Below are 16,098 nucleotides of genomic sequence, written 5' to 3'. Positions count from 1 at the left end.
CTGCAGCACAAATCCGTGTGCCGGGGACTGCGCTCCGCCGACTCTCCGTTCCGAACCGATCCGGTGCGAAAGAACGGCCCTGTCCCGGGGTTGCATTAGGTGCTCGTTTAGGGCCGGATCACGGCGGAGGTGGCTCCTCGGGAAGGAGGGGGAGCGTGGGTTAGCAGCCAGGCCGGCTCGTTCTCGGAGTCGCTCGCCAAGGCCCCGGGGCCTCAATGAGGGCTGCGGAGGAGCAGAGCAGACCTCCCTGCCTTTCTCCCTCCCTAATAGCCCCCTCTGCCAAAAAAGAAAAGGCAAATGCGAGGTTCGGCGCTACAGTGCGGAGGCGCCGGGCCGAGGGTCCTCCGGGGGCCTCCTTTTTGATTTCCGTTCTCGAATTCTTCTCCCATCACGAGCACAAAAGCATCTCTTATTCAATACTTAGTCTCTCGGACCCCCGCATTAATTTCAGACAGCCTTCCTTAAATCACCCCGCCCCCACCGCGCCTCTGCTCCGAAACCGCGCTTCCTTGCCCCCCGACCCTCTGCCCAATGCTGCCGCGCGTATGGGAATAGCCCATCTCGGCCTATTGCTGAAACTGCATCGTATCATTACCACTAACCTTGACTCCTGGCTTGTAGCGATAATCTTACTAAGGTCCGCGGGGGAGCGAGGCGGGCCTGCAGTGAATGGCTAATTAACGGGAGCGGCCCTTCCTCTCGGAGCGCTCCGGAGGTTCACCGAGGCGGCCGAGTTCGGGGGGGGAGAACGTACGAGGCTGCGGTCGACCTCGGCACGCACCTGTCAAGGTAAAAAGGCTCAACCGCTCTGGGCTTCTCTTAACGTACTTAAGGAAAATTAAATCGATAATTACGTATACTTTTCCCCCCTTGGTGCCTCTGTCCTCCCACTCGCCTTTTCTACTGCAGAAAAAAAACAAAAAAGATTAAAAATCTAACTAAGTGAGATAAGGAAATGCTGGTTCTGTAGGTTGAACTCGACTGGCCCCGGTGCTGGGAGATAAGAGGCGCCAGGTCGCCGCTTCACCTTGCTGCACCGTTCTATTATTGGGGGCCTTCGGTTCAACGCAGAGACTTATTTATTTCCCCGCTCACTTCCTGCTTCATGCGACCGTATAAATATAAATACCATTTAAATGAGCACCAGCTACCAGGGCGATGCAACTGCAGGACTTTGGCTTGCATAGTCTGTGTCTGAGCCGTCTCCCACTTGCCATCTCCTTGAGAGAGGGCATCAGTTTTTGGGACAGTACCACAGGTGGTGTTGGATGACGGTGGGGGACGACGGTGGGATAGCCCCCCGTACCGGCCCTTACCCCCCAACCCTGTGATTCATGAATTCCTGTTGCCCACAGCCTGCAGGAATGTCCCAAAACCACGGGACGAAACGCACGCACGCAAACCTGGCTGACGCACGATGGGCTAAATAACATGAATAAATTTGAATATGATCAAGCTGGCCTCAGGACTGCAGCACTCGCGTGGCGCACAGGAGTGCTCGGCAAAGGGGGAAGGTGTTTGACCCGACCATATTTGTATAACGGCACTAGAAGAAGCGCTTAAAGGAATTTCCTGTTCCTCCTTTGGCTCATTTCTCGCCCGTTCTGCATTGCTCTTCCACGAGACTCGCTGTGGACCGACTCTCCAATTTCCTCTTGCTCTTAAAAAAAATAATAATTTATTAAATAAATAAACTGTAATTTCTGTAAAAACACAAAGAGCCTGGCAGCGATCGCTACGGCGCGGCCACGCATCCTGTCTGGAGGAGAGACATGTTTACGTATCAGATGCACAATGAAACTCAACAGGGCCTGGCTGCAGAAGCTTGTAGGGACAAATCCCTTTTGGATCTGATAACCGACGTGGGACTCGGGGGCAGAGGACGTCCTCGGCGCTCCTGCAGCCCGGCTCCCTCACCTCGTCCTGTTTTAGCTTGTTCTTCCTTCCTTTCTTAGAAACTCTGCCAAGGCAAAAAGATCATCAGCAATTCTGAGTAGTACCTCCAAGGGCACAGGTCTACTCCCCCCCCCCCACCACACATAGCGTTTACTTGGCAACGTTTTACACCGAGTGAAATTTGCAGTATTGTAATAAAGAGAAGGGAAAATCGCACACATACGTCGCAGGATGGACTCTACGTAGTTTTTTCCATTTAACAGCGGAACAGAACCAGGTCACGATAACATGAAATCGGTACGCCGAGAAAATCGAAAGTCAACCGTATATTCCTGAACTCATGTGAATCACATCACAGGTCGAATGTTAACATCTCCAGAGGAAGAACGTGAGACCCCGGCGTCCAGCTGGTCTTTGCGGAGGGAGCTCCTTGTGGGGGCGACAGAAAATATATTCCACCTCTTGGCAAATACATAAAAGTAATCAAAGGACTCCATAACTTCATGTCAAACAAAATTTGGGTTGTGGTTTAAATAGAAATGTGGGGGGGGGGGGGGGGGGGGGCCAATCAGACTGACTGTTAACGGTCTTTCCAACAGTTACGCGAACTGCACTGCTGTAAAACCGTGTCCCGTCCCACAGCGAGAGCGCAGGTGGGCTGGGCGCACGGTTGCTATGGACAACAAGAACAAATTATAATGATGATGATTTCAAAAACAGAAATAATGTCTCGATGAAGGCCGGGGACTTCTCTGCATGCAAAACTAAAATGTTAAGAAAAGCCCCAACCCGCGTGCCTTTTTGCGTCGGTAGCTGCAGAGCGGCTCTGCGCGGTGCTGCCAAGAGCGGCGCCGGTCCCCGTCTCCGACGCTAAGCAAGATGCCCTTTGCGGGTCGGCGTGTTTGTTTGTGTAAAGGAAAGGCTTCCTAAGGTCCGCCAGGAGACAGCGTGGCCTGTGCCAGCGGCGCGCGGTGACGCCGTCGCTCGGGCTCCCGGCTTTTCCCACGTTCTTCGGGCGAGATTCGGCGCGGGTTGGACGCCGCGGCTCTCTCCTCGGCGCCCCAGCAAGGACCTGAGCACATTACTGACGGAACAGTTGTGTGCGAGTGTGAGCGTGCGTGTGCGTTGACTGCGCGAGGCCAAAAACAAACTCCCAAGGAACTGATGGGATGAGAGTCTTTTCTTTGGAACAGAAGTGGGTCAAAGCCCAAACTGCTGGCAAGGACAGACGGCGTATGGGAGAGCAGTCGGGCCTCAGACAGTTTATTCCAAGTGTCCCACTGAACTTCTCTCGCTCGCTCGCTCGCTCTCTCTCGTCCTCTTGCTCGGGGCCCGCAGCCGCCAGGACGGGCCGCCCGCGCGGCGTCGACGGTGCCCTCTATCTGCCGGGAAGCCGCACTGCACCCGGCCCCGAGCGCATGCTTTCCTCACTCAGGATCGAGAGGAAGCGGCTCGATGCCAAAGAAGTTATTTACGGCTTTGCGCAACAAGCCGAAAGCACAGGGCCCGAATCGCAAGAGCGTAGCGGGATTTTATGCTTCTCTTCTCTTCCTTTTTTCCAATAAAGATCAAGGGCGGTCACGTTCCCGTCCGCCCCATTCTACGACAGAAGCCCGACACGGAAGCAGAGGGCTGGCACGCGAGCGGCGAGCCGCGACCTCGGAGTTCCTCTCTGCGGGCTCGCCCAGTGTGACCAGAAGCATTCGGCGCATGTGCCGCACGGCGGACGCAACTCGAACACCCGGTCAAGAGCGGAGAAGAGCAAAAAGGCGGTCGGCGCAAACCACGGCGGCGTCCCGAAACTTGCAAAACCAGAGAAAGGAGCCGAGTGTCACTTCGGAGCAGCGTCATCGTTGCCATCCTCGGCCAGAGCATTTCCTTGCTTACTTTTTTACCCAGAATGCACCAGCAGCTGAGGACCCCCACCGAGTGCCTTGACCGGACAGGGCAGGGCAATGACTGATGCCTCCTGCATCCATCAGATGGGGGACCAACATTAATCAGGATAATAGGCGGCCCCATGCTGATTAAAACAATTAAAGGCGCTGGCCCAGTAAAAGCTGCCATCGGTGTGGTTCTGACCTACATCCACGCGTCTGGGCAGGGCGGCCGACGGTGGGGGGACGGGCCGGGCTCGCGATACCTGAACTGATTAACGACCGCTGCTCAGACTGACATCCCCTCGATTCGGTCTAGGGGCCCGCGCCAGCCGCCAAAGGGGCCGGGAGGGTACTGCGCGGGGGGGGGGAGATCTGATGTCCCGTTTTCACATCCTCATCTAACGGAACCGTTTAAAACACCATCCAACCTGCGCAATGTCTTCGCAAACTCACATTATCTAAATGTATCAAAGGCGGCAGCAGGTGGGGCAGTGGTCACACATCTCAAAACGAAGGTTGCTGGTTTGAATCCCTGCTCCTGCTGTAACCTAGTACCCTTGAGCAAGATACTCAGCCTGAGCCGATACAGTAACACTGCCCCGTTGTATTAACGGGTAAATCGTGACAAGTAGCGTAGAGCATTCAGATGTATTTCGACACTTATACATTAGTGTACTGTCAGATAATTTAGTAAATGTACTCAGCCACTTGTAATGATTTACCCTTTTAAAGAACTGGGTAATTTTTTACTGCATCAATTCAGGTTAAATAACTTGATCCAGGGACACTACAAGGAGTTCCAGTCCAAAACCTTGCTCCCACCGTGGTACCCTGCATCAAGTTACGTGAATAAAAAATAAAATCTGTGTAAATAAAAATGAGTTATGAGTTAAACTCCGTGGAACTGTGACTGGGAAATAAATCACAAGACGAAGGACATCAGACTTGAGAAAAAGGGCCCGTTGTTGTTTTCACAAGCACGCTTTTTTCCGGGAGCGAGGACTGCATCGACACGCGGAGCGAGAGGCTCGGCCTTGCAGGGTAACGCAACCTTGGTACTTGACCCCAAGACCTCATCTCCGCGGCCTTTAATCGCCCATTCGTCCGAGCCCTCGAGAACAAGCACCAAACGGAGCGACACCGGAAGGAGTTGTGCAACGCAACCAGGAAGCTTCCCGAACGACGCACCCGAGGTCACCGTCACTGACCCTGGCAAAAGCCACCCTTTCCATGGCAGCCGTGCCACACCTCCTCGCCCGGCGACCAGACTCGAAAGGAGGCGCAATTCACCAACGCCGGGCTTCCCGCTCGTCATCGATGAATCGCACTTCTGCAAAAAACCACCTCCTTCACTTTGAGCTCTTCAACTTCAGAAGCGCTCCAGAACCGCGAGGGGCAACCCGGGAGGCGCCGGGACGGGCGTCTCCTTTTCATCTCCTCAAAAGTACCGTTCAAAAATGGGGTGGGGGGGGGGGGGGGGCGACACTGTACGCCGCGAAGGTGCCGATTTTCCCTCGCTCTCGATTTTGCTCACGAATGAAAGTGCCTCGCGTCACATGTGCATCCCCTGCAGAAGGCACGCTACCAGAACAAAGGCGGCCCGGCGGCGCTTGCAGGGACAAAGAGCTGAAGGCATCACCTGATTGTCTTTATTTTTAACTTTCCTCTCAGCTTCTACAAGGGCCCTTTATGGGACGCTATCTTGATTTTGTGCGGTAACACCAAGGCGAGCGATGAGTCGCTCGAGTCAAATCCTTACTCGCGCGTTTCGTCGGCGGACAAAGAGCTTTACATACAGACACGCGAGTGTAAAAGCACAGTCAGCTGGGCCAATACCACAGTTTTAGAAGTGAAACAACAGAACTGATAGAAAACACAATTTGTGCAAAATTGTGACAGACGGTTTAAAGTTTATGGAGTTAAGCGGACGAGCATTCTTGAATCTCCAAAGGGATTCAGCAGCTGTGAGACGAAGGAAGGGAGTGCATTCCACAACTTTTTATAATAGACACAGCGAACACCCCGCAGGCTTCGATATACAAACAGAAGCCAGAGGTCAACAGTTAATACCTTTCAATCACTATAAGTACACGAAAGGAACCGAGGACACTTTCTTACCCAGTTTCTGGCAAAAAAAGGTTGAGTAAATCTTACATCATAGAATGACCACAGTACAGGTCTGTTACACTCCGCTTGTCCCGAATCCTGGGACTTTCTCAACCGCGGCCTCTCCAGATTGTTCTTGTGCCTCTTTGCTCACCCATACAAATGGCCACACACTGGATCTGTACTCTATATATACGTTGTTTTTTTTTTTTTAGTTCAACAAAGTTGGTTTCTCGATATTTATCCGTTATGTATAAATTCAGGTAAAGCACAAAAACGGAAGTTCCCAGTGTTGGAAATTGATTTAAAAGCTTTCATTCGATCACTATAACTTTCATTACCTGATACATAGAATATACCACACAATACAACATTGCAATGAAGTTCTTAAAAAAAAAAAAAAACACTTCCTCGCAGTCTAATTTTATTCCAAAAGACAGAAACAGGGGGAAATGAGACGCAGTTCTATACTTTGGTCTACTCTCATGATGAATCTTACCAGCGGCAACACTGGACCATCTGAAAAAGAGGCGCAAAACAGATAATAAAAAAACACCACAGCAATCAGGAGCACTTTGCTGCACCAAAAGTTAATTTTACAACATTTGCATAAACCAGAATAACGTTTCAGGATTTTTCGAAATCTTTATTCATAGCGCTACAGTGATTTACACAACGTTCACATTTATTCTCGTATCTGGTGCTTTTCTACAACGTTAAGCTGCTCGGAAGTTTTTACCCATTTATGCAGCTGGGTAATTTTACTGGAGCAATTCAGGGTAGGTACTTTGCTCAAGGGTACTACAGTTAGAGGTGGGATCTGAACCTGTAAGCACTGGGTCTGAAGGAAGCTGCTCTAACCACTACACTAGCAGTCCCCTTTATGGGAGGTAGGAGGTGGAGTGAATAGCTCTGCTGTAACACACCCAACTCTGTAATACACAACAGAGCACTTACCATGAATTGTATGAGTAAAGATTACTTGGCTGTATGAATGGGTGGATCATTGTCAGGAGCTTAATATTGTTGGGCAGCAGGTGGTGTACTGGTTACAGCTGAACTCAGAGGTTGCAGGTTCAAATCCCTGCATTTACACTTCACCAATGTACAAGGTAGAAATTACCCAGGTATGTAACCAAGTAAATCACTGTAAGTGGGCAGGGGCAGCTGGTAGCATTGTGGCGAGAGCTGCGACCTTACCCTGAATATTATCCTGATGTATGAATGAGTAAGCTGCTTAACACTGGGCAGCTGGTAGTATAGTGGTTCGTACTGCTGCTTTCGGACCTAAAGATCACAGGTTCGAATCCCCCCTCCAGCTGTAGTACCCCTGAGCAAGGTACTTACCCTAAACTGCTCCAGTAAATTTACCCAGCTGTGTAAATGGGTAAATAACTGTGAAGTAGTTTAACACTAAGTCGCTGTGGAGAAAAGTGAGAGATAAACGTAAATATCAGACTTCAAAAACAGAGGGCCGGACGTGAGCAGAGACGTTTATGAGAGGAGACACCGAAGTACGCAACAAGCCCAAACTCCTCAATCGAGCGGATCGCCGTTATCGGTGCCGTTGTACAATTTTTTGTCAGATGCGATCATGATATTTATATTCTGCCCGCCCCACCCATCGCCCCTTGCCACGCCATGACACTCGAGGCTCGTGTTAAGTTTGGCGCTTGCGACGGACGACCGAGTGACAGCGGCGTCCAGAAATGGCCCGTTCCATTTAAGGCACTGTGTCGCAGGCATGCCTTCGCACGGCGGGGGGTCCCGTCCGGGACTGAGCCGAAGCCGCTTTCCTGGAAGTCGCCGAACCGCCGTATCTTACTGACATTTAGCACCGTTGAAAGGGGGTACCTTCACGGCCGCCACCTCCGCTTAGCGGGAAACTGCCAGGAAGACCGCAAATTGCACAAAGACACCTGAACAATCGGGGGCACTTGGGGTGGGGGGGGGGGGATGCCGGCATGTCCAAGGTAAACAAGACAGAACCACGGTAGCGGGCGAACATTTCCTACCACAAGGGCAAAGCACGGGAGCAGAGCCCCATTCGCTCGGAGGGACTTTTCTAGAAACTTCAATCGACCGGAACTGGCCGTGTTACGCAAACAACTCAGCTGCATTTTAATCGGCATATCTGCCGACTCGAGAAAAAAAAAAAAAAAAAAAAAAAGAAAAGGCGGACATGTGAGAGGGAGGCCCGAGATCTGCGGAGGAGAGGCGTAAATCAGGCGCGGACGCGCGGGGTTGGCCGCCATCCGCCGTCCCGCCGCCACGTGACTCTCGCCGAGACGCTTCTCATTCCACAGCGTCTGGGCATTTATGCTCCGGCAGCAGCTCCTCCGACGCGATCCCGTTTGACCTTGGGGGGCTACGACGGGCCCTGTCCTCCTAAAATATCAGCAGGAGATAAACAGAGAGGAGCAGAGTGTCCCGGAGCCCCCCCCCAACACACACGCGCACACACACACACACGTGTGCGTGACATGACCACAGGTGAGCAAACAAACTACCTTCAGAGCTTCCCCTGCACAAGCAAACGTCTGAGCATCGCTGCGGAGAGGACGGTCCACCGTCCATGACGAGAAACTGCTTACTCTAACCTTCTCGCAGCAGGATTCGAACGTGAATTTACCGCATTATTTTACCTCCTTATTCATTTTTAACGTTCCATTTAGCAGAAACTTACTGAAGCGCTTCCACTCGACACTCATTTAACCGAGGCTTTTCTCCAAAGCGACTTACAATACCTGGTTCCTAACCGTGATTTACCCATTTAAACAGCTGGGAAGTTTTTACTGTACAAATTCAGGGTGAGGTACCTTGATCAAGGGTACTACAGCAGGAGGTAGGATTTGAACCTGCAGCCCCGTGTCCAGCTCTAACTCAGTATTAAACTCCTGACAATGATTCACCCATTTGTACAACCAGCTAATTTTTACTAGAGCAATTCATGGTAAACACTCTGTCGTGTACAAGCAGGAGGAGGGATCTGAACCTGTGTCATTCAGGTAGATGGCAGCAGCTCTGACCACTCCGCTACACTTCACTGACTGATGGATATTACTGCAAAAGAAGGTGCTTCAGTGGTTAGTGGTTCCAATCCCACCACCGTCTCTAGTACCCCTGATCGAGGTATTGAAACAGTAAAAAATTACCCTGCTGTATCAATGGTAAATCACAGCTCAGGGCACCAATGTGACACTAAGTGACTGAAGAAAAGCATCAGATAAATGAGAGTTAATTCCAGTGAGGGTTCAACAGCAGGGTCCCTCATAGGGCTCAAATGCTCCAAACCTTTAACTGACACGTCCACTTCTTCAACGGCCCCCCCCTCGACCTCCACCGGGCGGCGGGACACAAACCGAAACACGCGTCCAGAGCAGGATACGAACTGGACTGAACCAACTTTCCCTGCGAAAACATTTCCTGTCCCCGATACCGAAAGCAGGAAGAGAAACGAGGAGGCGTCCGTTTGCACAGGAGCGCAGTTTACACCTTCTCACCGCGCTTTTACTGCGCTGCAAAGTCCAAGGACGCACAGCCTCGCGGCGGGTCGCCTTTCAGGGCAAAGTCTCGCTTTACACGCAACCGAGAACGTGCTCGGGTTCCGATGCTGAGGATCTACCCTCGGGTGGTGAGGAGGATCTCAACCGGCTCTGAACAAGGTCTATAGCGTAGATGCCCCCCCTCACCCCCCACCGCCCCTCGTGCTTCCCTTGTGAGCACAGGACCGAGGGGGGGGGGGGGGGGCATTTGCACTATAGACCTTGTTCAGAGCCGGTTGAGATCAGTCATAAGTGTCAATAATGCTATTACTGATATGGTTCCTTATTGTCACCGGCATTATTAACATTATTACTCAGAATTTTAACGTTTTCGACATAGTAAGTGACACTTATTGAGGTCCTTGTCAATTTTACCAGTATTGTTATTGGTCCTTAACATTACTGGCACTTATTACCGATACTATTAATGGTTTTATTGCCGCTGTTAATGTTACCGACACTTTTATGAATATTACTGACAGGTATTGACATTGTTGACAATAAAGGGGTTATAGACACAGTTATTCACATTATCTGCACTTAAAGTTGACAAATAACTGACTTCACTGGTATTGCTGCCACTGTTAACATTACTGAGCGCAATACTAAAATTATATAGTTATTGACACTTATGGACATTCATAGTCCTGTTATTGACACTTAACACGGTTAATTTTACTGATGCTCACTTATTGATTATTATGGGCCGTTATAAACATGTACTGACACTGATCAGCACCGATGGATATTATTAACACGCCATTAGTTAATAATATCGTCAATTTTATTTACACTTTCAGCGACACTGTTAGTGATGGAAGTGGCGACATTTTACTGATATTAATGATATTGCTGATTTTATTCTATTGTTAATTAAAACAGTTAACTTTACATCTAAGTCATCATCTGAAAGTTCTCTCAAATATGACAATGTTACAATAAATTTGAATTACACACACACACATTTTCAGAACCGCTTGTCCCATACGGGGTCGCGGGTAACCGGAGCCTACCCGGTAACACAGGGCGTAAGGCCGGAGGGGGAGGGGACACGCCCGGGACGGGACGCCAGTCCGTCGCAAGGCACCCCAAGCGGGACTCGAACCGCAGACCCACCGGAGAGCAGGACCGTGGTCCAACCCACTGCGCCACCGCACCCCTCTAAATTTGAATTAATTACATTATAAATTTCAAGTATTCACTCAGCCACGCTTCTCTCCAGCGCAAATTTCCACAATGAGGTACTCAGAATTATTTACTCATTTATACAGCTGGGAACTTTCACTGGAGCAAGTGAGGGTAAGTACTTGCTCAAGGGTACTACAGCTGGGGGTGGGATTTAAACCCGCAACCTTTGGGTCCACGAGCAACAGCTCCAAGCACTACTATGGCACCTGTTCAATGTTCAGCAGCTGATTCGTACAGCAGGGTAATATTTGCTGTACTGATTCAGGGTAAGTACCCTGATCAAGCTCACTACAGCGGGAGGTGGGATTAGAACCAATGTCCTTCGAGTGGAAAGCAGCGGCTCCAACAACCATGCCACCTGCTGCTCCAAATGTGTCTGACACTCATATTGACACATTATTACTTAAGGTTAGAGTCACCGTCGACGGCACAGTTACTGAAATCAGTACTGAAATGGTATCGGTTCTGTTGTCTGTTGCTTCGTACCTTCGTTTGAGGTTCAGAGCAGAAGGTCATGGTGCCAAACCCCCCCCCCCCCGAGGGCTTTAACTTGGTCCTGATATGAACCCTGATGGTTCACAGTCTCGAGACAGACAGAAGGAGCGTGACCCGAGGGGTGAGCACTGACTCCAAGTAAAAGTTTACCGCACTTTTACCACACACTCTCTGACGGCTTCCACCACCGTCTCGTCTGAGTTTACACTCGTTGGGCCGATTTAGCGGAGAGCAGAGTGAGTAAGAAGCGAAAAAGGTCGAATCCCCGTCCTTCTCGGGCTCCAAGGCGCAAGTAAAAAGAGAGAGCAGAGTAAAAAAAGCAGAGTAAACAGTGAATATGACACACACACACACACAGGCTGCGCGTTCCGCACGTGTGTGTCCGCAGCGCTGGGACGATGTTTCGCGGTGTGTGTGTGTGCTGCTGTTAATAATTTTCTGTGTCACTGTAAACAAACAAACAAACAAACACACACATAGAGAGAGAGAGAGAGAGAGAGAGAGAGAGAGAGAGAGAGAGGGGCTGAGGCGCGCGCGCGCGCGCGCTCATCTCTTCAGTATCCTGTAACGAACGATTCAACGGTGCAACTTTCGCACGAGCCTCCCTCTGCCATAAGCAAAACAAGATATATATCGCACACGAGTTAAAAATGTCCGCGCGCGCGCGCGGAAAAGCACATAAACGAACAGGCGAAGAGAGGCGCGCGCGCGCAGCGGCAAAGGGGGGGTGGCGGTCGCGGTCCCGGTCCCGGTTCGGACCCCCCCCCTCGCTCGCAGCACTTTCGACACCTTCTGGAACTGCGGAGTTTCAAAAAGAAGCTCCGGCCGCAAAACACGCACATCCTAAATCGGTCCCACCCCGTCGTTACTGCTGTTGTGAAAAGTCCGCGAGACGCGACTCCTACCTGATTTGGGCGAAACGGAGCGGATTGCGGCGGCCACGCGGCGCGCGGACACTCATTTACAGACACTCGCCTCGAGCAACTTCTCCTGGCGGCTGAGCGAGAAGTCCGCGCGCGCGCATGCACGCGTGCGCTCTATGGCGCGCTGGCTCGCTCGCTCGCTCGCTGGCTGGCAGGCGCGCGCGCGCGCGCACACGCCCACGGACGTACTACGCGCACGGACGGACGGACGGTCGGCGTCTCTCTCTCTCTCTCTCTCTCTCTCTCTCTCTCTCTCTCTCTCTCTCTCTCACACACACACACACACACACACACACACACACACACACACACACACACACACACACACTCGGCCCTCTGACTCACTGTGGCACTCGCTATAAGTGCCTGTCTCTCTCCACTGAGACTTTCACTGTTTGCCACGCGGCTTCCCATCAGAAGGACTGGAGAGGGGTCAAGTCTCTTTATTCTCCTGCATCTGTGGGCTTGAATCCCTAATTCTTCTCCATCAGGCAGGGGGTTTCAGGCCCTTCTTCTCCATCAGGGAACAGGATTGTGCAATTTTATCTTCCTCCGTCTGGGAGGGGAGTGGAATTTTTTTTTTTCTCCATCAGGGAGAGGGGTCGAGTCCCTTTTGCCTCCTCCATTAGAGGAGGGGGCTTAGGACTCTTTCTTCTTCTCCATCTCTTCCATTTCTTATACTCCTTCAGGGAGAGGGTTTGAGTTCCTCTTTTCTTCTCCATCAGGGAAAGGGGTTGAGTCCCTTTCTCTATTTCCATAAGGCAGGGTGGTTCAAAGTGCTGTTCGGCTCCTTTTCCTGTTGCTCTGCTGATGCAAATTGCTATTATTGTCCCCATTTGACCTGTGATCAGGATGCAGTCACCCAGGGTACAGAAGACACCCTCACTTGTCTGTTTGTGGTCAGAGGTCAAAGATCAATAAAATTATTGTAAGTTTATGTATATAATTAAAAATTGATCAATAGTATAATTTATTAATTCTTTCATACAATTTGATATTCTTACTGTATCAATTCAGGGTAAGTATTTTGCTCAAAGGGACTATAAAAGGAGTGGGGTTCAAACCCAGGACCCTCCCAGCAACTCTAACCACTGCGCAGCCTGCTGGCCCACATAGTAATACCATGAATATAAGATAAGGAATCTCATGCCACCTGAGGAACCTGAGTCCATGATGACACTGCACGTGTGACACCATGTGACACTTGAGCAAGATTCCTTACCCACAATGCAGTGGGCTGCACTTTGGAGCTTCTGGGACCGCGGTGCTCCTCCAGGGTCCCTGCTCGCCATCGGCTCTGACTCACACTCACTTCTAAGGAAATGTGTAAACCTGCTTTGGTCAGCATTGACACCACAGTGTCACACACACACACACACACACACACAGTATGACTTCTCCATTCAGTCAGTGTGCTTGTGAAACAGCAGTCGCTTTAATAAGAGTGTATGTGGTACAGTGGAGGTGGCAAGCAGACACAATCAGAGCTAAATATATGCATTTCTATACAAATTTTTTTTTAAATATTTTGTTTTCATATCAGTTTGATGTTGCATGTGGACTTTCTGGCCCTGTATTTTTCATTTTCAGTAAAAAATGATTATGCTTAATATGTTTCATAATGCTATGTTTAGGAAGTCAAACACAGAGACAGTTTAAGTAATAAATCATATTAACACGCACTGTGCACGGACATCAGAGTTCTCCTTGATATTGCTGTATGGATTATTGAAGAGACTCTACTGCAGTTTGAGCATCAAAGAACTTCATCATGAGCTAAATATGTAAGCCAGATAAAAATGATGGGTCATTTCTCAGAATGTGGAATTTCTAAAAATAGAAATCCAGTTTCGCTCGTAAGACTTTTAAATGCTGTCCGTACTGCGATGCATGAAATTTATCTTCATTCGTTGTTTAATGAATTAATTCGTCTGGAATATTTATTTGACAAGAAGGTCTCCCTCCACCTGTGCTTAAAAGAGTGTTTCTTTATCAGTGGATATCGCCACTGCCGTCTTCATCTCACGTGATGTCAATCAAACCGGCAGAGCGGGGCCCTATAACGCTCCAAAATTAATAATGACATATAAGTGAAATGTGGACGACATGTCATCATTTCGATTGGACTAAATATAATATTAAATTAAATTTTTTTTCAATTTACTTCATTTTATGTTAATATTTTTTTAAAATTAGATATTCAATTATTTACACACACACACACACACTTTCAGAACCGCTTGTCCCATATGGGGTTGCGGGGAACCGGAGCCTACCCGGTAACACAGGGCATAGGGGACACACCCAGGATGGAACGCCAGTCCATCGCAAGGCACCCCAAGCAGGACTAGAACCCCAGACCCACCGGGGAGCAGGACAGTGGTCCAACCCACTGCGCCACCACACCCCCTTCGATTAGTTAATTTAATTTATTTCAATAAAACTGGACGTGCGGAACTGTCATATTCACTGTTTACTCTAGTTACTGTGCTTTTACCTTTCTTTTAGTCATAAATTTGTTAAAAATGAATTCAAAAAAATCCTTTGTATCCCTGCACCAACCTCCTTTTGCATATGTGGCACTAAGATACTTACCATTATTGACAGTTATTTAACCAGATGGGTAATTTTTACTGCATTGATTCAGGGTGAATACATTGATCACAGGTACAACAGTAGAAGGTGAGATTTGAACCCTGGACCTTTGACTGCTTGGCAACAGCTGTAACTGCAACGCCACCTGCTGCCCTGGCTAGTTTGACATTGTTCATTCACATCTGTTGCCTTATTTTAATTGTGTGAGGTAGTACTGCACAGGGTAGGTGTAGGTGAGATTTGATCACAGCTCCTACCAAGTGGAATGCGACAGCTCTAGCCGCTGCATCACCCACTGGTCCACGAAAGAGCGCATAAAAGCAGTGGGAAAAGTCTTCAAAGCAGGTTATCTGCGACAGCATGAACGAACATAAAGGCGAAGTGGGTCGAGCGGACTGCGGCAGGGCCACTGAGCGCAGCCCTTTCCGGACAACGAGACCAAATCCTGCCCTGGTCATTGGGGTGGAACGGGAGCAGCGGCGAGCGAGGCTGCCCCAGCATGAGCTCCGAACAAAGCGCCTTCTGTATCGGCCCTCAACCACCCATGTTGCTCCCTAACAATGGTGATCTTGACGGGAGGGAGCGAGGAATCCGAACGTGTGACTCACTGCGGTCCGAACGGTAAGCGCCACCTAACCAGGCGCTGACCTGACCGGAACAAATGAGCCAAAAAACGACTGCAGTTTATTTCCAGAAAACACGGTGGGGCTTAAATGTTTATTGGTTTTTTAATATTATTAAAAGCTGCCTGTCACATATGGGGAATGGTGGGCCAGAGTCTATCCTGGAAGCATAGGGCGTGAAGCAGGACACACCCTGGATTGGAAACACCACTCCATCACTGGGCAGTCAAACACACACACCACACAGACAAACACACACACATAATGAGGGCAATTTAGAGTCACAGGTTTGCCTGAAATTGCAGCTTTGGACTGTGGGAGGAAACCAGAGCATCTGTTCCGCACAGAGTGACCATTAAAAGTTTATATTAGTGGACATTGATTCGCGTTTCTTTTTCAACCGCTCTATGCTTCCAAAAATTTTCAATTTCGGCTGCGTGGTTACATATTAATTTTGCTCACACATTTCTCCAGAGCGACTTACAAAGTGAAATTGCTTGTAATGGTTTACCCTTTGATACGCGAGGGTACTTTTTACTGTATCGATTCAGGGTAATTACCTTGATCAAGAGCCCTGGGAGGGATGTGAACCTGAGTTCTTCGAATCCAAGACACACAGTTTCTCTGCTGGATGGGGCCTGTCTGGGTGTTCCCTCTCCAGCAGTGATGGGTGGGCCCGCCTGTCTGTCCTCCAGCGTGCCACTGACGCTCGGGATCGGGCCTGTCTGCAGGGACGAGTCGGCCCGGGGGTGCGTGTGTTCAAACCAGGCCACTCAGCCGCCGCCGCGGACCCCGAGATGACAGGTACCTCCCATTATACAAGTCGAACTTGTTATCGAAATTTCCC

At 49.9% G+C, this 16,098-nt stretch overlaps 1 protein-coding gene across 1 annotated transcript in view; it reads right to left on the bottom strand.

The window, feature by feature from the left end:
* The window catches only part of LOC108921945 (serine/threonine-protein kinase Nek7-like), a 56,748-nt gene extending 44,570 nt beyond the window's left edge, over positions 1–12,178 (bottom strand). Inside the window, exon 1 of the mRNA XM_018731731.2 lies at positions 12,016–12,178. The gene's annotated coding sequence lies outside the window, so the exon portion shown is untranslated. The remainder of the gene's footprint in view (positions 1–12,015) is intronic.
* Positions 12,179–16,098: the final 3,920 nt, after the last annotated feature.

Source organism: Scleropages formosus, chromosome 17 (assembly GCF_900964775.1).
Source record: "Scleropages formosus chromosome 17, fSclFor1.1, whole genome shotgun sequence".
In the NCBI taxonomy this organism is placed as follows: domain Eukaryota; kingdom Metazoa; phylum Chordata; class Actinopteri; order Osteoglossiformes; family Osteoglossidae; genus Scleropages; species Scleropages formosus.
Note: the sequence above shows the minus strand (reverse complement) of the source record. Positions and strands in the feature narration are given on the sequence as shown.